The 22542-nt window shown below is 34.0% G+C and overlaps 2 long non-coding RNA genes across 2 annotated transcripts; both read right to left on the reverse strand.

Moving 5' to 3' along the window:
- Positions 1 to 13784: 13784 nt before the first annotated feature.
- Positions 13785 to 15002, reverse strand: LOC136785850 (uncharacterized). The gene is made up of 2 exons (XR_010824714.1): positions 14126 to 15002; positions 13785 to 13987 (listed from the first exon to the last, which is right to left on the reverse strand). It is a non-coding gene; the product is annotated as an uncharacterized lncRNA (long non-coding RNA).
- A 3143-nt stretch (positions 15003 to 18145) lies between these two features.
- Positions 18146 to 18705, reverse strand: LOC136785956 (uncharacterized). The gene is made up of 2 exons (XR_010824731.1): positions 18471 to 18705; positions 18146 to 18332 (listed from the first exon to the last, which is right to left on the reverse strand). It is a non-coding gene; the product is annotated as an uncharacterized lncRNA (long non-coding RNA).
- Positions 18706 to 22542: the final 3837 nt, after the last annotated feature.

The raw sequence follows: 22542 nt of genomic DNA on the forward strand, positions 1-22542 counted from the left end.
TCCAGAAACGAGAGAAATTGGTCGCCTCGTTGTAAGAATATTGTAAACTTAATAAATATGGTTGAAGTGAGAATAATAATCAGTGCAGGTAATAACAAAAGGTTTTAGTAAGTATTTTAATAAGGTCTCGTTTGTGCTCGAAATGTTCTCCGGTTAACCTTAATTCGCCGCTGTCCTCCGTGTGGTGGATTCTCGTTTGGTCAAATCTGCATTCCAGAGGGGCTCTTGTGTGTCGAGGCATAATGCGTAAAAAAACGGAGTGCCAGGGATAAAAAGATTCCAAAGGAAGTGAAGCTGTTGGGTGGAGGTGGATGCATGGTCAAGGAGGAATTGAGAAAGATCGAAAGGGGAGGAGAGGGATTCGGTGAGGGTGGTGGGCCAAAGCGCTGACGTCTCATTTGACTCTGGCTGCTAGGCTATTTTATTTAATCCGTGATTTACGGATGCGAACGAGCCAAGCACGGCATTCCCTCGTGCTCGCGGCCACGAAGAACCCGAGCGGCTATGAGAAGGCCAAGATGCCCCGGAGATAAGTCCCCGAAGAGGAGCAGCGAAGGATGAGAGGAAAAGGAGATGGTGGAGAAGGAGGAGGGCCTGACCGAGATGCATAACTTAGCCTCGCGTCGCCCTTCGCAGGGAGAATTTAATCTTTGCTCCCGCTATCTACCTTCTTCCCGCTTTTTCTTGTCCTCACTGATTCCAATCCTCGCCCGCCGCTCTTAACGATAAAATGAATAAATATAGCAACCTTCGAAATATGTCCTCGTCCTCCGCCGACTCTACATATATAGAGCGTCCCCTATCTCCCTTGCCTAGCCCTCCCCTTCACCCTCTCTCACCCTCTTTCAAGAATTCCTTTGCAGACTCACATTTCCAATCCTAAACTAATTTAACTGGTCCGATATATCTCTTTGTACGCTGCGACGAACTAAGAATATTTATCACCTAACTGTACTTAATAAATCTCTACGAAAATATTTGATAGCTTCATCTAGGATTAAAATTGTTCACAATCAATCTCGTATTAAAGTGTGATTCATGGGTCTCGTTAAAAATCTAACGAATAAATCTTCGCAGGATCTTTCTGTATAATAGGGTCTCACGCTCACTCGTAATTCATTAAAACCAATAATCTCCGTGCATCTGAGTAAATCTTGGATTCCAAGCGTTTCAGTCAATCTAACCGTTTTTATTTACACAAGCAAACTATGTAGGATTGAGAAAGATTGATCGAACAAATGGATAATGAGGTTTTCGAGTTTAATTTTCATAGGATATCAAAGGATAGCCTGGAAAGACGAGAGAATTCCTCTAAAGATTCGGCATCTCGGAGTTTTGTCATCGTTGGCGCAGCGGGTGTGTCGCCGGAGTGGAATCTTTTCTGATATCTCGGAGAAGGCGAGCCGAGGATTCTGTCGTAGCTCTCTGTGTTCCCTTTGCGTATCTCGAAAAGCCCGCGAGCATCTTTGCCTATAGTACTCAGGAATTCCCATAATACTGTACCAAAATAATCGTCGATGGATAAAGAAAAATCCCATGTTTAGATATATATATAACAAAGGAGACTTTATAGTAAGGCAAATTTTCTATAAAGTACAATCTCTGTCAAGTGAGTTTGAATTGGATATCGCTTTGTAAATCAGACAAGTGTCATATATAACATAACGAGCAAAAATATCTGAAAATTGAAAGAAAAGTTAGCAGATACAAAAAAATGTTAAACTAGCAGTACATTAATATGTTAATAGTTCCATGCAATCTTTAAATTATATAATTAAACCATACATATATATATATATATATATTTAAAGAAATAAATTAAATAAAATAAATTTTCTGAATAAAAGTCTACAATACGACGTACATCATATTTTCACTGCTGCTAATCTTATATTTTCTGTCTTCATGTATTTGCTCTTTATGTTAGACGAGAGGCTTTGCCTGATTATTAAAGTGGTACCGGACCAAGAGCCTGTGGCCAGGAAAATCACACAGCACCTGTAGGCTGTGATCAGTGTCGCGTGATCTGGATGAGGAAAGTCTTTATGACGGACCTCTCATCATCATCGTACAGAGCGTACATCACCCGCGGTTATCATACGCCGTGAACTGATAGCGGTATCGAAGTTGGCGTGTCTTTTGGAGCGTGCGTGAGTGGGTTTAGCTCGGTAAGTTACAATCAAGAATGCTCGGCAGTGTGGGTTGAGCGATTGGGAAGCGGCCGATGGCCTAGGCTCGTTCGGGCCATCACGTCCGCTCTCGGCTATCCATGGATTCGCTCCATATAATTTGGATCGCTCACGCGACCTCGAAACGAGCGAGGTCAACGCCACATTTGTAATCTACGGGACGCCGGCGCGACCTGTTCGCACGTTGCTGCACTTCGTAGCGACGCCGAGAGCGGACACCGGTCACCACAGACTGCTCAGTGCGGACAGCAACTTCCACCGTGAAGACAGCGAGCGGACAGGTTTCCTTCCTGCCTACTCGTCTCCTCCTCGCTATTCCCTACCAAATTCATCAACATTTCAACCTTCGCTAAGTATATATATATATATATATATATATATATATATATTCGTAGCTTATATACACATCCCCATTCTTATGCTTAACCGTCCCATCGAGGACGTAAGTATAGATTCATATGAATTATTATTACCATATACGCTTTTAGTGTAGAAACCCCTGAACTTTATATCACATGCATTACGTCAGAAATAAATAGGATCATGGGAAAAACATGATCTTGAAAAAGCATGATTCACGCAAGCGGAAGTGACTGAATGCGACTCCTGCACAAGTTTTCATTCAGATAAGGTTTATTACGCTGCGTGCCCGATGGGATGTAGTATACTATATCTATATGAAACAAATTTATATTTTCAAGGCGTGGTATAGCTGTCCATATCTAACAAGATGATCAATACTGGGCAAGTATGATTTCTGCATTATCTAACTGGCATTTTATTTCACCAAGCTCGAATTGAAAAAGTTCAATTTACTTTCGAATGGAATGAGTGAAATGTGGCTGAAAGCTCATTTCGCTATATAAAGTTGAAAGTGGAGAAGCATTGGAGCTTTCATTATTGATATAATGATCAATCCTATTACTTTCTGAATGATTATATTTACGCTTACAATCCGCACTACATAACTATTATAGGTAAACATCTGGTGGCACGAAATGTTCGGTCATTTGTGTAAATCACGATGATAAATAATAATCTACGCTCTTTAAGTAAGATCTAGGCAATAATTTAGATCCACGGCAAGCTCGAAGAAAGAACCTGTACAATGGATGAACCGTTGTAAGGAAGATCAAAGGTTATATAATCCCTCTACGCGTTCCTCTTGTGGGAACACGATTCATCTCCGCTGCAATCGTAATATGCACACTCGAAGCAACTTGCTGCGGCGCTTCTGCTTAAAATTCGAGACAGGCTAGATTGAATGCGAAATTTAGTGAACGTATATTTGATTGTGAATGCGATTATTGAACTCCCTTACAATTTACACAACTAAACAATATTAATTAATACGACATAAACATGCAATGATTCCTTATACTTTCTGACAATATCAAAACTTGGTGCAGTATTCCTATCAGGTCCAGCAACACCTATACATTTATTAAAATTTCACATTATGCAAAGCTTAATTATATATTGCGTATTATATTTTATCGTACGAGCTTAATAAGATAGCCTATTAATGTAATCGCTAACTAATTTCATCATGTTTACATTTTCTACGTAGTTCAGACAGGTTTGCGTTAACCACTTATCACTATACGACCAGGGTTATTGAGTAAACACCAATATGTTGTTCGCCTAATAGCAATTATTTTTTCGTGATTTAATATCAATTATGCAAATTAGTTTAAAGCAGTATATGTGTATGTTTTCCACCTTCTTTCTTAGAAAAAATTCAGATTTGTCAAACATCCACTAAGCTTTAAATCACTGTAGTAAATAAGTAACGTTGCATCTTTATAATTTCAAGTCGTCCAGTTTGCAATATAATGCGCGTCCGGTACAGTGTCGTAACTTATCTGGCAGATGGTGATCTGGCAAAGCGAGCACCCAACAAAGATTAGATCGATTTTTCATAGCTACGAGAAAATCGTCCCTCGGAGGCTAACAAGCACCAGATGCAAATTAGAATAGGGACTGTGCAAGCGCGCGTATATGGTCCTTACTCTAGTCAAAGATAATACAATTCTGCTTTACTTTGCTCCTTTCATCTTCAATTTAGCACAACGTGATCTACTATAATAATAGATATCGTCTCTTTTCCAATTCGCAATATCATGACTAGCATAATAATCTCTCCAAGAAAGATTATTTAAAAACTTTCGTCGCCGCCAGTACGTACTGCATTTGAGAGTCACGTGAGATGAGAACGGAGCAATGATGGAGGAAACGGAGGGTCGTAGAGTGAAGAGAGGGGGGGAGAGACTCGCGGGTAACGGGCTGCTGATAAACAACAAGAGGAGTGAATAAAACAGCGCGAAATTAATCGTGGAGGATTCCTCGAGCATAGAAAATGATTGCTTGACCGTGCGTTATCGCGTTTGCACCTCGTCGAAGGTAAGCAGGCAAAACCGAGTGCCGGTAAATCAGAAATGCCTTGCAAATGGTCGACTATCTCTGAGGGACGACGAGGGAGTACCGAACGTATGACCATGAAATTGCTATGATCCAAACAGCATTGTATTTGTTATTTATTACAGAATTACTGAAAAATTATTGAATATTCGAAATACAACTCCATAATACTAAAAACTCCCTTCCGATGGAATAAAACGTGAAATATATTATTCAATTAATATAAATTAAACATTACACATCATTTGTTTTCCCAATGACATTAAGAGTAAGGTTTTGGCACGGGTTTAAATTTTTTAATCTGTTTTGCAGTTCTCAAGTATGGCATACGCGCCATTAAATTAATGCATCATGGCGAATTTCTTGTATATTCGTGATGATAAATCGGTGCATATTCCGAATGGCAATAAACTGCCCTTCTTAATATAATATATCAATCGTTCCTAATAAACGTTCGAAAGAGATTCGAGCATTATTGCTATATACGATACGAATCTTAGGAGCTGTAATAATTAGCCAATCCGCACTGTCCACTATATGCTTTGTAGTTATCGACCAGGGATAGTGAAAGATCGAGAGTCGGGGACTTCACATAACCTACAAGATAGCACCTATCCCAACATTAAAATATCCAAACGTGTGTTCACTGTTCATAAACCTATATTATTTATTTTGTAGAACAATTTACACATATTGTATATTAATAATGTAAGAGGCAGCATTAGCTAATTAATCATTCTGTCTGAGATTTCGTATTTTGAATAATTTGCTTTTTTTCGATGTATTATATAGCTAATGTAACTGCGGCATTTTTGGAGTTGACATGTAAATTTCAAATGTTGAACTACTTTTTATCTCCTTAAAAAATTAAAATATACCTAATACGTTTTCATTTATACCATAATAGAATTTGGAGAGATATGTAATCAGATTAAAAACAGTAGCGAAATAAGATAAATCTTCGATTTGTCAATGAATAATTAATATACATCAATAGCCGCGGCGGGAATAAATTCCCCTAAGGTATTACAGTAGAGCGAAACGTTGATGCAGCAAAATACCGTGTAAAAACAATCCCGGTCGATCGTTCAGGTTTTCAAATTAGCCATCCGCGAACTGTATGGTATTATCACGAAGAAGCTTGATAAATGAACGAGCCTGGATGATGTATAGCAACGTCATCGATATCGATGCATCGTTACAGGATCGATCCAACATAGTTCTAAAGCGCCGTATCACGAACTTGTTAGAAAATTGCTGATAAAGAATGATCTAAATATTCTGTGACTTTATCGATTTTCTAATCAGTTGTGTACAATAAGGATTATAATGAACAACCATCGCTCCAGTTGAAGATAAATTACACAATATATATTGTACATATAGTTGATAAATTAGATTGGTATCGATATACTACAAAGTCTAAACGAAAATAGGGTTTTTGTTGATGCGTGTGCATTCTGGGAGGCGACAGTATAGTGAGAGAGGCACGTGCACGTACGATGCAATTTATTAGTCGGTAAAGTGGTAGACGCGGGATAGTTAAGTGAATAAAGGATCCAACAATCCCGAGAAGTCGATCGGATCGAGACGGAAAGAGCGTAGATCGCGTTAGATCGGGACCGCCGAAGTGAGAAAAACTAGTGGCGGCCTCATAGATCTGTCGAAGCTGCGTTACTTCGTTGTTGCTTCGTGAAACAGTCCGCGAAGAACCTTTTTTACTTTAATCCTCTCCTACCGTTTGCCGCGCTTACTCGACCAATTCTGTTTGTCTGCCCAGTGACCGTCTGCCCGTCTCTTTCCTTTCCACTTACACTGATTTACACTCCCTTTCGTTGTCGTGCAACACCGACAGTCTTTCACTTATAAATCTCCACGTTTTTCCACTTTGCTTTTCTCCATCGTCCCCTTATCTTGCCTACTTCAGATTTACGCTCACGTCCATTTCTTCTTATTATTCTTACCGGGAAGCACGCTAAGCTCTCATTTGCACGTTTCTTCTGCCTTTTCAATTAGCTCCGGTCTTCTCTATCATTACATGCAATGGCGTATTTGCACCAGTTTCAGGACGTATGATTCTATATTTCGCTCTTACACACTCTCTTGTAATTTTTCAATGAAAAGCACTCGAAGCAGTCCTCTTACTCGAGCTTATATATTCGCCATTTCTTATTATTACATCAGCATCGATTTTCAAGCAGTCGCACTGAGGACAGTGTCACTCGGTCTCTCTTTCACTCTCTCACTGTATCTCGTACTCTGTCTTATTCTCTCAGTATCACGTGGTTAATATGTGGATGCGTCCGGACGTTAAAGCTCGTATTACACTCTGGTCCCGTCGGTAATTGGACGTGCGTTTATTTGGCCGCGTAGCAAAGTAGGAAAGTTAGTACAACGCGAGTGGTTAACGTCCCCTCTGAGTTCGCATGAAACGCGTGGGTCGATCGTCTGATTCGAAAAGATGATAGTGCTAAGGGTACTAGTAAGTGCCACTGGAAACGACCAGCGCTCAAATCATTAGGGTACTGTACCACTGGAATTATATGAGTAATTAGGATAATTAGAGTTGTGGTATATACTTATATATGTATATTTCTATACACATTCTCTGACTAGAATTTGAAGCTACCTATACGTTCAATTTCTATAAGATTCGCCCTAAGCTTAAACCATGATAAACTTTTGGTCTATAATATGCTTGATTGCACTATGATCATATCAAACTTTAATTGAAAAATTGACATTGATTTTAGCGAATCTGGAGAAGAATATGATATAATTCTGAAAAGATAACGGAAAAAGATTTGAAAATAGAATATTTCAAGGACAGAATTCAATTTGACTTTATATAGCTCTCTCGATAAGTTTCTATCTATGACGGGATCGTTTCGAAATGGTCCAAATGCTTCATTAGAAAGTGGTAATAAAATTGGGAGAATCTGTTGATCATTTTGAATGGAAATTATTTGATTTTAATGTACAAATCAAATTTAGTAACTATGAACTATAACGAAGGATTAGAATCGTGAGTAGTTGACGACGCAAACTTGATAAGTTTTTTAGTTATCCATCAATATTAATAAAAAAAGAATGGAGTAGAATGTGTGTGTGTGTGTGTAAACCTTACTAGGTATTACATTATATAAGTTTACTAAGTTTACTTACATATGGTATATTTATTATAAGCATTCTTAATGAGAGAAGAGAGGGTCACTTGTGTAGAGTGAAAAAGTGAGAGAGGCCAAAACTTTTTAACGGCCGCATATAAATCGCCGATAATCCGGTTGACAGATTCCCACGTGGCATGCAAATGAACGGGTGGGTTTTCATTCCGCGGACACGTATAAAATTTACTTAATGGTATAATTTCGCTATTAATCTCTACTTTTCTGTTGCAGGATACTTCACGGATGAGCTCGTGTATACGAACACAGCCAGGGCAGTTTGTTTTGTCTTGGTGAATATATATTGCTATGGTACAAATATATCGGTCCACTATATACGTGGTAACGCAACCTAATTATATGCGATTCGGTCGCGATTTAGCGCCGTTATTCCGTCATCAATTCCAGCCTTATCCGAAGCAGTCCATGCTCTCGAGACCTGGAGACTTTAAGATCCATCAGAGCTTTGGATTTTACGAGCGACCGTTCCAATATCGCACCGTGCGGAGAATAAATAATTCGATTTCGAAACTCCTCTGTCTCCTCGTTTCTGGTTTTCCATCTCACAACCTCTCACAATTCCTCTTAAAGGCTTCCACGTGTTTCTTCATTCATATAATAAATTCAATAAATCATTATATTCAGGGGTGGGCGCTAGAGAGACCAATAGCTAATTTATTGTTGCGAGCCCAGTTACGATTCACATAATTCGAGCATAAAAAAGTGAAATCGCAAAAAATATTTGCCGAACATGAAAAGTTTTAACAGAAAGAGTTTAAATTATTTGAGTGACCATGTAATTTTGCCAAGCTCTACGCTATGGCTTAAGATTAAAAACGCAAAATTAACACGACTTTAAATCGTCTACCTCCACCAATAGTCGGGTTATTCTTATTTATCATATCTTTATCTGAATCTCGTTAATCCAAAATTCGATATACAAAGCTTGCAAAAGCTATAATGCACAATAGCCATATAATGATAGTCAAAAATGTACATAATCAATATGTCGTAAATACAAAAGAAATAGAAGCTATATATTTAAAAAATATTATATATAGAAAATTTATATTCAAAGTATGATACAGTTAACCAATATATATATTTTATATTAGATATGTATTATATTAATATATATACAAATTTAAAACATTCTTTACTCATATATTTTTCATATTTATATTCTTATATTCACTATCCCTAATAATTAATAATCCCTTGATTTCTTAGAAATAAAACAAACATCTCTGAAAAATTATCAGAAACACAGCTATAGGTTCTTACAAAAAACAAGAAAACAATTTGTTTAAATAACTTATTTCAATTAACAATAGTTCTTACAATTATGTTATAGTAAGTATAGATCTGCGTACTTCTTCCAATTTTTATGCTGAATGATGATGAGTCGATGGTTTACATATTAGCTCTGGTTACTTCATTCGTTCTGATGCCAATTTAAATACTTATTCACACGGTTATTCGACGCCTCATCATTGCTGAAGGAGATCGAAATCAAATAATATAAATGGAGAGAAAAGTCAACCAATTATTTTGACACATCAGGATTGATAGACCCGTCGAGATTCATGATTTCCAGCAGGTGGATGGCCAATGGCAAGCTGGACCTGGTTAGAGTTCGAAGGTGGTACCCCTGGCCTGAATATGGAGAAATTTGAGAACCACTGTGTCCACGATGCGATCGGGCATGGAATGACGAAATTATTTAAATGGGAAGAACCGGCCGATTAAGGAATCGCTATTAGTTATTCGACCGTTTGGAGAAATTATTATTTTCCAGCATGCTTTTCATCGAAAAAATTTCCTATGCTTCTAAGAAGTATAGTGTATCCTAAGAGAGGTATGTTTGTCGGTGCGTCTGTATATAATTAGAGCAAATTCCAAAACAAAAACTACTCAATTGATTCGATGGATACGGTTATTTAAAGATTTCACAGGAGAGTCTTTGGTAAAAAAGAGATGTTTGAGACGATCGACCGTTCCAGGAGCACCAATATCGCTTATCACGATGCCCAAATTTTATTTCACGGCAGTGACATCATTTGCTCGATCAATGACGATCCTGACTGAATCAGCAATTTTAGAATTCCTCAGATGCTATCTCGTGCTTTATTACAGCATTGCCATGAACTGAATATCGTCGAAAAACACGCGTGCGTATCGTCGGTCGTAAATAAAAAACGACGCTAATTTATTTCCGACGGTTATATATGTGGTTCTTTGAATTCGTTATATCCACCTGAGAAAGATGAAAAACATTCGTAAGAGGGAATTAAAAGTTTTTATAGATTCTTATAAACTAATTATGTAGAATCAACATATTAAAAGTAAACATTGGTGGTGCTATTCACTCATTAATCAGAGACTGAGTTTCATTGAGTTTCATTCAGTAATATTTTTAGAATGGAAATGAATCGCTTTGAAACTACTGGTAAAATACTTTAACGTAGATATAGCAAGCATAATGTTATATATATGCTTGAAACGAAGTTGCACGGCCACTTTATGCTCAATGATAAGTTGTAGCAGATATTACTACACGATTCAATGTTCAAAAAGCTTATAATTGATTGGTTATTAAAAGTGGAGAAAATGTTAAGGATTTGCGAAGTTGCATGAAATCTATTAGTTGGTGGCGTTTTTAGCAGTTGAATTCAATTTAAGAGGGGGAAGGGGGAGGTCAGGGATGATATCTGAAAGGAGTCCAATCGAATTGGTAAGAAACGGTGCAAGATGCGGTCGTGGATATCGCATAAGACCACACACGAGGAGTTCAGGCTATCCCCGAGTGAACCCAACAGGTAATGTTTTTTTTTAAGTGCGAACACAAATTGTAACTGAGACGATGGGCTCGTCCTCGACCATAGCCCGGGTACCAGGTCGAGAAATATCTGGCGGATCCGATTTCAAAAGTCGTATGTTTGGATTCACGATTATACAAGGTCTACCTTTGCAAAAGAAGCTCGCGACCCCGATCTTTTGCCTTCCATCCTTCGGACTTTTGACCATCTTACGCCAAGCTCAGGCTTTTCAAGCGATAAAACCGAAATTTTGTTAACGAAAAATATTCTATTAATAAAAAAAGAAACCTGTAGTTTCATGCTTTATCTCTTACAATAATCACACTGATTGCTTCTGTGTTCGAGATTGCGTGAAGTTACTTTGGACAAATGTGCAGCGTGAGATCAACTTTCCTTCACATACTTTACATATCAGTATTATAGCGTTTAAGTTCAATTTTGTTGCAGCGACAAAGGTATTTAAAAACGAAGAAAGAACGTGTTATTATCTTTAAATTCCATGATAAAGTCTGATATTCAGTGTTGCAGCTTCGAGAGATATCTCGACGTAAATGAGAATCATAGCAAAGGAGCATTTTGGTACAGTATTGATATGAATTAATTTAAAGGTTATTGGATCCTTGAGGAAGGTTGGAGACACATTTATTAATAATAGCAAGTAAAAATACTCGCAGAAGGTCAGAATTTCGATGTAATCGGCATATTAACTTACACAAGCTACATTTAAAACGAACACGATTCAAATTAGGTTGAGTCGTTAAAACATTCAGAATCTTGGATATCGGTAAAATTACCACGATGATGAAACAATAAAGAAGAGCGATTGAAAAAACTTCGTTGCTGCTATATGCTGTCAGATCAAAATCAGCGAGTAATTAATTACGGAATATAATTAATAGCCATTGATTTTTCACGATCTCGTGATACAATTAACGCAACTTTTTTTAGAAGCGTTCACTCATTTATCGCATTGCATTAATGAGATTCACGATGAGTGCAGAGGGCTAACTGTATAGCTGTGAGTTGGTGCAGATTTATATAATGACAATCGATAAATACCTATCAAAGAAAGATAAATATTATATTAACACGTTGAGCGCCACGTCAGCCATCGGTGGCTGACACTAGACTTTCCGTTTAGGCCGCGTCAGCCATCGGTGGCTGACACTAGATTTTCTGTTTAGGTCGCGTCAACCATCGATGGCTGACAGCGTGTAACATGATATAAAACTAGAAAATTAGACTTTTCGCGTAATGTTTTGTACGCGTGTCTGTGGAGATCACGTTCTAAACCTAAACTCTTCTACTACGATAAGAAACATTGGCCCTGTAATTTCAGCGTTTGCAAGTGGTGCGCGTGGCCTGACGAGGACTTCCTCAAAAATCAGCTTGTCGCTCAACGTGTTAAAGCAAAAATATATTATTTTTTTTATTTCAATTTTGAAGATTTGATCTTGTTTTTTACTTACTTCGTAGACAATCATTTTTGAAGAATAATTAGCCCAATTTTAAACGATAGCTATAAACAAGGTTTAATGCATTTGTGGTACGCATTCATGATGTTTTATCACTTAGCTTGATGTATATATAACTGAGAGTGTGCGTGTTACTTGCGTGGAAATTAAAGCAGGTTCTAGTGGAAAATGGAAGAAAAAGTCGTTTTTCCCATAGGTGGCACGCGATACAGGTTAACGTTCCAGCGGGTTTCTGGGCGTGGCGCGTGCGAATATATCGCGTGGCGTAACAAACCGCCACGATACGATGATAATTGGTGTTGGATTGCGCGGCGCACGCTTCAAATGAAATGTCAAGCGACACACGCTACCTCAATTCTTCTTTCCGAGATCGAGCAAAGCCACACGCATGCATTTCTGCAATTCCAAAAACCAAGTTTAAATATTGTATATACACGTAGGCTCCCCGGCATAGCTTTTTCTTTAGGTACAACAAAAAAAGTTCACGCTCATCCCAAATCTAAATCTAGCCACCTTATGAAAAACATTTACATGTCTGATTAATATATGCAAAGTTCCCAGGTGGAAGTATACTTATCATGAACAACTGTAAATGCAACAAGAAAGTGTGGTTGCAGTAATGGAAAACAATATGTATTGTTAATATTATACCATAACGACTAATTTGTGATAAGGGGAGGAAGAGGAAGAATAAATAAATAATATGAATAAGATGTGGAGTATGCACGGGGGGGGGGGGTGTACAATAAACTTTAAAACTTTACATTTTTGCATATATTTCCCCGTATTACGTATTAATGTTTCTTATTCAAACCTTTTATTTCATCATTGCCCCCACTTTCCAAATGCTTTTACTTTTTTTCCAAATCAGTTTTAGCTTAATATGTACGATAAAAAGGAAATGCTATCAAATAATTTTCTTAGTGAATTTGTATGTGTGTGCATGTGTAGAATATACCTACTTCAACGATTGAATTGATCCTGGTAAAGTGAAAATCAATCTAAAAAATGTTTTCTTGTTATGTCTAATTAATAGAAAAAAAAAAAGTATATTTGATAAGTTTCCTTAAAGTGATAATATTCCACTTAATTATGTTAGTTTCTAATGTTGCCTAAATGTTTTTGAAATATTTCGATATTATATAATTAGGTATTTACTTTATAACAGAATTCTGTATTTATTCAGATATAAGCATTATATGATTAAAAGGGTAAGAATCTACGGGATAGAAACACTTTCTGCAAAAATCGATAAAAGAAACTTTACAGGAGTGAAATGGTATATAATATATAATAAATAATACATATTCGCTGTGACCTTAAGGCACTTTAGAAGGTCGCATGAATATCGAATGAATATTTCAATATTGATTTTAACGTCTTTCGGAGGGGGTTTAATTCATATATAATGCATATTTGAAATGGTTACTGTCATTAAATTTTTTGTTGCTTTCAAAATATCAGATACACGTAAAAGGATGAATGCTGTGTGTAATGAAACAAAACTACTTTTACAAGTACGAAACTACCTCCGAAATTACTTCATTATTACTCAAAACAAACGATAGACAAGAAATACAACGATTCCTTTCCTTCTCAGAAATACAGTTACCTTATCAATTGAAACATTTATTTATGATTAGAAATCTAGGATGCAAATGTTGATGGTCAATTAATGAAAGGAATTAGAAATAACTTAATGACAATCTTAGGGAATTTAGTTTAATCTGTTTATTTTCCATCTACATATAACAGGTACAAATCTATCCTATATTTGAAAACAGGTTGCACCCCTATTAATAAAATTAAGCCTCCTCACCCCCCTGGCCCTGGGCAGCCTCTACTGCCTGTTGAATGCCATACGACACGCCTTCTTCAACACTTGATTTCAATATTTCTTTACCAACCTTTCTTATAGCCTAAAGAAAGAGTAAATTACCAATTACTTTAATTTGATCAGTAAGACACTTACTCTAATTTTTTACCTATCCAGTTATATTTTTAAAATAACCGATGGAAATAAAAAAATATTAGATTCGTTTAAAAAAATGCTTTACCTTCTTGAGTATTTTTCTACGTCTTATTGGCTCGGGTTCTGCATTCGCACTAACAGCAAGCAGAGCGATCACCCCGAGAATGATTAGGATCGTTGTCAACTTCATATTTATTTCTGTTTCTTTTTTTAATCAACTTCTCTAATACTTATTCTCCAGTCTGTGGAAAATTCAGTTGATATTATATGTTTCTACATTTTCAAGTGTTGCTTATATACCAAATCTTATCGCCCCACTAAACCCCATATCACGGTCAATAAATATGTGGTGGTTAAAACAATAATAAACTGATATCAGTATCCATTTTATAAGTTGAACATCAGTTTACTACCCACGTAAAAACATGTTGAAAACCGCCATATGGGACCATCTTCGTTAAAAAAATCTGTAAGAAACATTTACTAGTAAGTAGGAATCATATATCGTCTATAAATTATTGTATAATAATTTATAGTACCTACATACTAAGAGTCCTGAAAAAATAATTCCATAAATCAATACTGAGAAAGTTTTCAAGAGCCCGCAATTTGTATTATCAATTGTATAATGTTTTTTTCTAACTTTTGATCTGTTCATATCCAAATCATTTGCTAGAATGTAGCTACCTATAATATGATCTTAAATATTGCGACTTTTGTGAAGAGAACTCTGAAAATTTCGGTTATATCTTGCACATTCAATATTCGATTCTCAATCAAATGCAGTGATAAATTTAACTCGAAACTCAGCCACCCACTTCTAAATGTATTATACATTCTGAGCTTATTTGTGAAGTTATGAACTTTTTTTATGGCTGTAGCACACAATGATGATTAGAACTATGATATATTTTTAATAAAATGCATCTATCCGAATTATATCTAAAATGTAGATCCCTTTATATCCGTTAATTAATTAAACTATCTTTTGTAAGAGTATTTGACAGTTTATACCTATAGTAAAATAGTCATCATCTATGTAATTTTGTTAAGAGTTTGTAACTCATGGTGCTGTGAAATATTTTTACACTTTCTTGTTGTATTAAAAAAATAATATTATTTGTAGACATATCCTTTTGATTGATTTTTTTCATTTTAGTTGGTTTGATATCTTCTTAACCTATAAAATATTTATAATTTCGTTTAATTAACAAAACTTGTAGACTAATAAATTATAGTGAATAATTCCGAAAAACTAGTTTTTATCTAAAAAGATGTTATCTTAAATATTATTCTACCATTGCTATATTAAAACTAAGTTAAAAATATATCATCTTCAAATATGACATGTCAAATAACAGAAATTGAATTTGCTAATAAAAATAGAAATATTTAAAAAAATTTTATTGAAGTTTTTCCGTTTTCTTGCACAATCTCATCATATTATTTATTATGACACTTTTATCTAAAGGTTATGCTTGCTTAGCTCTATATGAAAAAAACATCAATTCCGGAGATATGCGTAGATGAAAATAAAAATTATCTTGCAATGTTAAAACAAACATGAAATCTCGTAAAATGAGGTAACGCAAATATCTTTTATGCTTTATTTAATAACGCAATGCAATGAAAATAAATGCAAATCTCTCTGCTATGATTTTATTTTCGCTTTTAGTATATATAAATCGAAAAGACTAGAGATTGTTGATAAAAATATAGAGAGATACAAAATTGAGACAACTTTGAAATTGGCAAAAAATAACCTATATTTTTGCCTTAGATTCCGAAATTAATCTTAAAAACAATTGATATTTTCTGTTTTGGTAGCAAAGTTGATCATTTTGCAGCCATTCAAATATAATCTTGCTACTGTCGTTAAAATGTCAATTTATGCTTACCCTCCAATGTCGATCTAATAGGCTGTAACATTTTTATTAACTTTTTTCTTACAATGAATATCAGCTTGTCGACTTGACTAAGCAAATTATAAAAGAGAACGACTTCAAGTAACTGCTTAGAGTATCACATGTAAAACTATAATATGTATATAATGTGATTCTCATTATACTCTTGAAAAACTTTCCAAGATTAGGTAAATATCAAATGAGTATTACTTTTATGTCATTTTATCCATATAGCGAAGGTAGAGCTTTAGTTATTGAGACATCATATTTTCTTGATTTTTATATGAAGAGTAAGATTGAGCAAAACGCATTTATGACCGACTATATATAAATATAGTTAAAAAACATGTACCATTTTGGCCAGTCTTATCAAAAGCAATGTGCAATTTATAGGACATTATTGTGGGCTCTGACCAAATTTGACGTTTTAATTTTTGGAGAATGTCAACTACGAAATAGCGTAGGATTCTTCGCTGTCCTTTATAGAAATGTCAGTCGAGCCGATGAAAACTTGTCAGTCAAAATGATCAGTGCTCCTGCACACACACACTCACACACAAGAATATCTTTCTCCATCACAAACCTACGATAAATCATACAATCTGTGTCCGCTATAAAGCGATCACTGATCAAGAACCAATTATGATTTAATTTAACACAGCCCTAAACAACTAAAACTCCTGACCTTGGCATTACGATATCCTGTATTCCAAATTGGACTAAGCGGAGGGATCCGTACGTTATTTTATGGTCTCTAAAGAGAGTTAACCTAACGGGTAGGAAAAAGAATGATGTTCAACATGTAATATATTTACAGCCGTCTACACACAATCATATGCTATTGGTAAATAAGTTTAAACTACTCTGGACGCAGTATATGCAGTTCATTAATGATTACTGAAAAACGAAATTGATTTAATTTTCAAAAATTAGTTATTATTGTACGTAACTAAGAACTGTAAAATATAATTATATTATAACGCTGCAAGTATTAAAATGGCAACACGTTGCAGAACAATTTTAGAGGAGATAATGGGTTTTTTGCAGTTACGCACGGCCGTAACTGTTACTTAAGCAATTTTTAATATAACTTGAAGAAACAAAGTTTATTGAATTAATTATAAGGGAAGCAGTTTGAATTGTTTTAATACAGGAATTTTTGTAAAGACTCGCTTTTTATAAAAACATCTAAAACCCCATGAATGATTGCTAAAAACTATTTCTAACAAAAGAAGTATACAATAGAATGGAAAATCTTACCTACTTCTTTAAAGCATGTAATTTTATACATCTACTGTTAAATTTTAAAAGGGATTAGTTAAGATTTCTTTAAGTTGCACCCGACGTACTTGAAAAATGCGTTTTTGAGAAGAACATATGTACAGATATTATGAGAAACTGTAGATATTGCATTATGTCCAGTAGCCGCGAAAATATTAAAAATTAGGGTAGGGAGGAATTTATCTGTCTATAAAATTCTACTATTTTTTTCCAAATAAAAACAGTTTTATAAGTGAAAAATTATTTTCCTTTAAGAAATCAGTAGTAGTGTAACCACATAAGTTCTTCTACGAAAAGTAAAAAAAAAATATCGTTAAGAATTATACATTTTTTCAAAACAATTATTATGCCATATTGCTGTTTGTAATTCATGTTATTTTCAATTTCATTTACTATCTATAATTAGTTGGAAACAATAATTTCAAGACGGGTCTAAAGAGAAATTTATATTCTCGATTTTAATTCAAAAATTTTCTTGTGACTGTTGTTAATAAAATATGTGACATTGATTTTTTGAATATTTTATGTAACTGCACTTTTCGTTCTCAATAAGATATGTAAGTCCTCAAAATTCTCAATAATAATATTCAGACCATGTGCCATTGCACATACTAGCTGTTAAGTAGTAGTCGATAAATAAAAACTTCTAGAGAGTAAAATCGTTGGAATGTAATAACCTTTGTTGTGACCTTGAGAAAAAACAGAAAATCATATAAATGCCAAATAACGGTCTGAAGGCCGTCTTAATTTTGAGATTTGGGGTAAATAGAAAAATTGTGATTTATTTATGGCTTGTGTTTGGAACGAGCAGGTTTATTCCAGTTGTTGCATATATGTTTATGATCAAGAGTCGAGGAGGTAAGAGCTGGTTATTCTTTGATGAGTGGAATTAGAAATAAAATAATGACACTCATAAGGAATTAAGTTTAATATGTTTATTATCTTTCTATATTTTATACAACAATATATATTTTCTATTTGAAGGTTGCAACTATCAATAAAATACGCCTAACCTTCTTGAATAGCCTCCGCTGCCTTACCAACTCCATACGACACAGTTTCTTCAAGAACTACTTTCCCTACTTCTTTAGCACCCTTTCTTAAAGCCTAAAAAAAGAGTAATTTTCAAATTATTTAAACTTGTTTAATATTACAATTTCACTAAATTTCCAACTTCTGCCTTGTTATTTTTTTAAAACAACCGGTATTATCAAAAAATTTCAGATGTTTAAAAAAAAGCATTACCTTTCCAAATAAGCCTTTTCGTCTTCCTGCCTCAGGCTCTGCGTTCGCAGTTGCAGTAACAGCAAGCAGAGCGATAACCCCGAGAATGATTAGGATCGTTGTCAACTTCATATTTATTTCTGTTTCTTTTTTTAATCAACTTCTCTAATACTTATTGTCCAGTCTGTGGAAAATACAGTTGATATTATGTTTCTACATTTTCAAGTGTTGCTTATATACCAAAGCTTATTGCCCCACTGAACCCCATATCACGGTCAATAAATATGTGGTGGTTAAAACAATAATAAACTGATATCAGTATCTATTTTATAAGTTGAACATCAGTTTACTACCAACGTAAAAACATGTTGAAAACCGCCATATGGGACCATCTTCGTTAAAAAAATCTGTAAGAAACATTTACTAGTAAGTGGGAATCGTAAATCGTCTATACATTATTGTATAATAATATATAGTACCTACATACTACGAGTCCTAAAAAATTAATTCCATAAATCAATACTGAGAAAGTTTTCAAGAGCCCGCAATTTGTATTATCAATTGTACAATGTTTTTTTCTAACTTTTGATCTGTTTCTATCCAAATCATTTGCTAGAATGTAGCTACCTATAATATGATCTTAAATATTGCGACTTTTGTGAAGAGAACTCTGAAAATTTCGGGTATATCTTGCACATTCAATATTCGTTTCTCAATCAAATGCAGTGACACATTTATCTCGAAACTCAGCCACCCATATCTAAATTTATTATACATTCTGAGCTTATTTTTGAAGTTATGAACTTTTTTTATGGCTGTAGCACACGATGATTAGAACTATAATATATTTTTAATAAGATACGCTTATCCGAATTATGTCTAAAATGTAGATCCCTGTGTCTATCCATTAATTAATTAAAGTATCTTTTCTAAGAGTATTTGACAGTTTATACTTATAGTAAAATAGTCATCATCGATGTAATTTTGTTAAGAGTTTATAACTCATGGTGCTGTGAAATATTTTTACACTTTCTTGTTGTATTTAAAAAATAATATTATTTGTAGACATATCCTTTTGATTGATTTTTTTCATTTTAGTTGGTTTGATATCTTCTTCTCTTATAAAATATTTATACTTTTCTTTAATTATCAAAAGTTGTAGACTAATATATTACAGTGAATAATTAAGAAAAACTACTTTTTATATAAACAAAAATTTACTCAACTATTATTTATCTATTACCATATTAAAACCAAGTTAAAAAATATCATCTTCAAATATAATATTTCAAATAACTGAAATTTTGTTGCCAATAAAACAAGAAATATTTTTGAAAATATTTTTGAAGTTTTTACGTTTTCTTGCTGATTTTCGTCATATTATTTATTATTACACTTTTTTTTGAAGGTTATGCTTACTTCGCTTTATACCATAAAACGTCAATTCCGGAAATACGCGTAGATGAAAATAAAAATTATCTTGCAATGATAAAATAAACATGAAATCCCATAAAATGAGATAAAGCCAATATCATTTATGTTTTATTTAATAACGCAATGTAATAAAAAAATTATGCACATCTCTCGGCTATGATTTTATTTTTGCTTTTAGTATACATAAATCGAAAAAACTAGAGATTGTTGATAAAAATATTGAGAGATACAAAATTGAGACAACTTTGAAATTTGTAAAAAATTACCTGTATTTTTTCCTTTTTTCCGACATTTATTTTGAAAACAATTGATATTTTCTGTTCAGGTAACAAAGTTGATTATTTTGCAGCTACTCGAAAATAATTTTGCTATACTATCGTAAAAATGTCAATTTATACTTACCCTCCAATGTCGAGCTAGTAGGCTTTAACATTTTTATTAACTAGTTTTTGATAAAGGATTTCAACTTGTTAACTTGATTAAGCAAATTGTATTAAAGTCAATGACTTCAAGTAATAGCTTAGAGTGTTAAATGTAAAACAATAATATATATGTACAGAAGCAGTCACCGAGTATCAATATTTCTTGTAACAGTGAAACACATCGAACCTTGTATACGGCTCTCATGTTGTAACTATTATCTACATAGTATCTTGGATACAGTCAATAATTTAAAAGATTAAGCACTCAATTTGTTCTTGAAATTGAATAAATATTTAGCAAAATTAGGGACTTATAACCACCAGGGCTAGAAAGTCAATGGATAATTTTAGACAAAAAGAAGTTAATACACAAGCATTAGCGAATATATTTAAAAAAGCTACTCCGACCGATTATCGTATTCTATATACGTATTATAACTATAAAACTTTCGAAATAGAACAAACAAGGTACAATTCTGATGAGATAACAGAACAATTTATCCAGTTCACATGTATCTGAGAAGAATTAAAATACAAAACTTTGTTATGTGTGTGTATTTTGCAAATAATTGTTTCATTGGAAAGCCATTTATAGTTCTAATACAGTACCGGAAATTTAAAGGGATGCATTTCGCGTCGAAAAAGTACTTCCAAATTATTTTCTACAATTTTAGAAATTTAAATATTTTCATAGGAATCAAATTGGCTCGTATTGATCTGTTTAATTAACGTACATGCTTATTTTTTGGATTAAAAAAAAATTTAAATCGAATATTAATAATAATATTTTATTTCCCATCAATAATTTCGAAAAAGGGAGCCTTTACGACGTTGCGCCAAATTTCAACGAGTAATTTGAGACCAAGAAGAAGCAAATATTCCAATAAATGTAGAGTTTTTGGAATATTTGCTTCTTCTTGGTCTTAAATTACTCGTTGAAGTTTGGCGCAACGTTGTAAAGGCTCCCTTCTTCAAAAGTATTGATGGGAAATAAAATATTATTATTAATATCCGATTTAAATTTTTTTTTTTTAATCCAAAAAATAAGCATTTACGTTAATTAAGCAGATCAATACGAGCCAATTTGGTCCTTATGAAAATATTCAAATTTTTAAAATTGTAGAAGATAATTTGGAAGTACTTTTTCGACGCGCAATGCATCCCCTTAAACGCGCGGATTCATATTTTGAAGAGCTTTTTTCTCCCACCAATTTTGCTTGTCCATGGCTGCTATAAACTATTCAGCACCTAGATATCTCACTTACTTAACACTAGATTGAAATATGTCGGTCAGCAAGTATCGTAAAGGGATAAATTTTTGGGAGGGGAAACGCTTCGAAAAATTAATGTAACGTGCGAAAATTCCCGAGTAATTATTTAGTACTGCATAAATAAATTATCGTTTTAACACTAAAGCTACCATTTGCCGGTCAAATTGACCTTTTTAAATGTAAACACGCGTGTATAAAAAATCCTTGGTAGGTTTAGTGTTAATGGTTGTGATAACATTGAAATACCATTGTAAGAAATGTTTAGAACTTTCTTTTCAAAAAATGTTACGTCCCGCGGAAGAAACAGCGTGTCGATGTTTAATAGTATACTTGAACGTAGATGACATATATTGCTAAAATCATGAATTATTATTTGACACTGTATTTTTTTATTGTGATTTTGTTTTTCGAATCGTAAGGGTTATTGATAAGAATTTTGATAAGTATAATACATCATATCCCAGGTCTTCAAAGATAGAGTTACTCGGCACTTATATAAATGGTTTAGAAATTGTTAGCCTTACGGTTATGTTCTTATGCCTTCCATCCTTTCGTCTTTACACACATAATAAAGCGCACGATGTTTTTATTTAGCGAAAACTGGAACTAATAAAGAGCTAACATGTAATGATCTGTTGTGAGAACTATGTGAAAAACAACTTTGATACTTCATAACTTGGCCACGAAGGGTAAGCTCAAATTTGAAGCTTTTGCCCCAGTAGCAAATTTAGTCTCTGTAATGACAAACTAATCGGATTTTAGGATGTAATATCATAAAAATGACAAATTATTCTACCTCCGTAGAAACTCTAAATTACACTCAATTTCCGGATTCCTAGGCAAAAATATAGGCTGTTTATGACCAAATTTTTAAGGTCATTCTGTTCCGTATTTCTCTATTTTCCTTTATCCACATTCTTCTTTTTTCGATTTATATGTAGTAAAATGTAAATATAAATTCATGGT

The sequence above is a fragment of the Prorops nasuta genome, unplaced genomic scaffold, assembly GCF_024137725.1.
Source record: "Prorops nasuta isolate Cenicafe-Biocafe unplaced genomic scaffold, Cenicafe_Pnas_1.2 PNAS00003, whole genome shotgun sequence".
NCBI classification, from domain to species: Eukaryota; Metazoa; Arthropoda; class Insecta; order Hymenoptera; family Bethylidae; genus Prorops; species Prorops nasuta.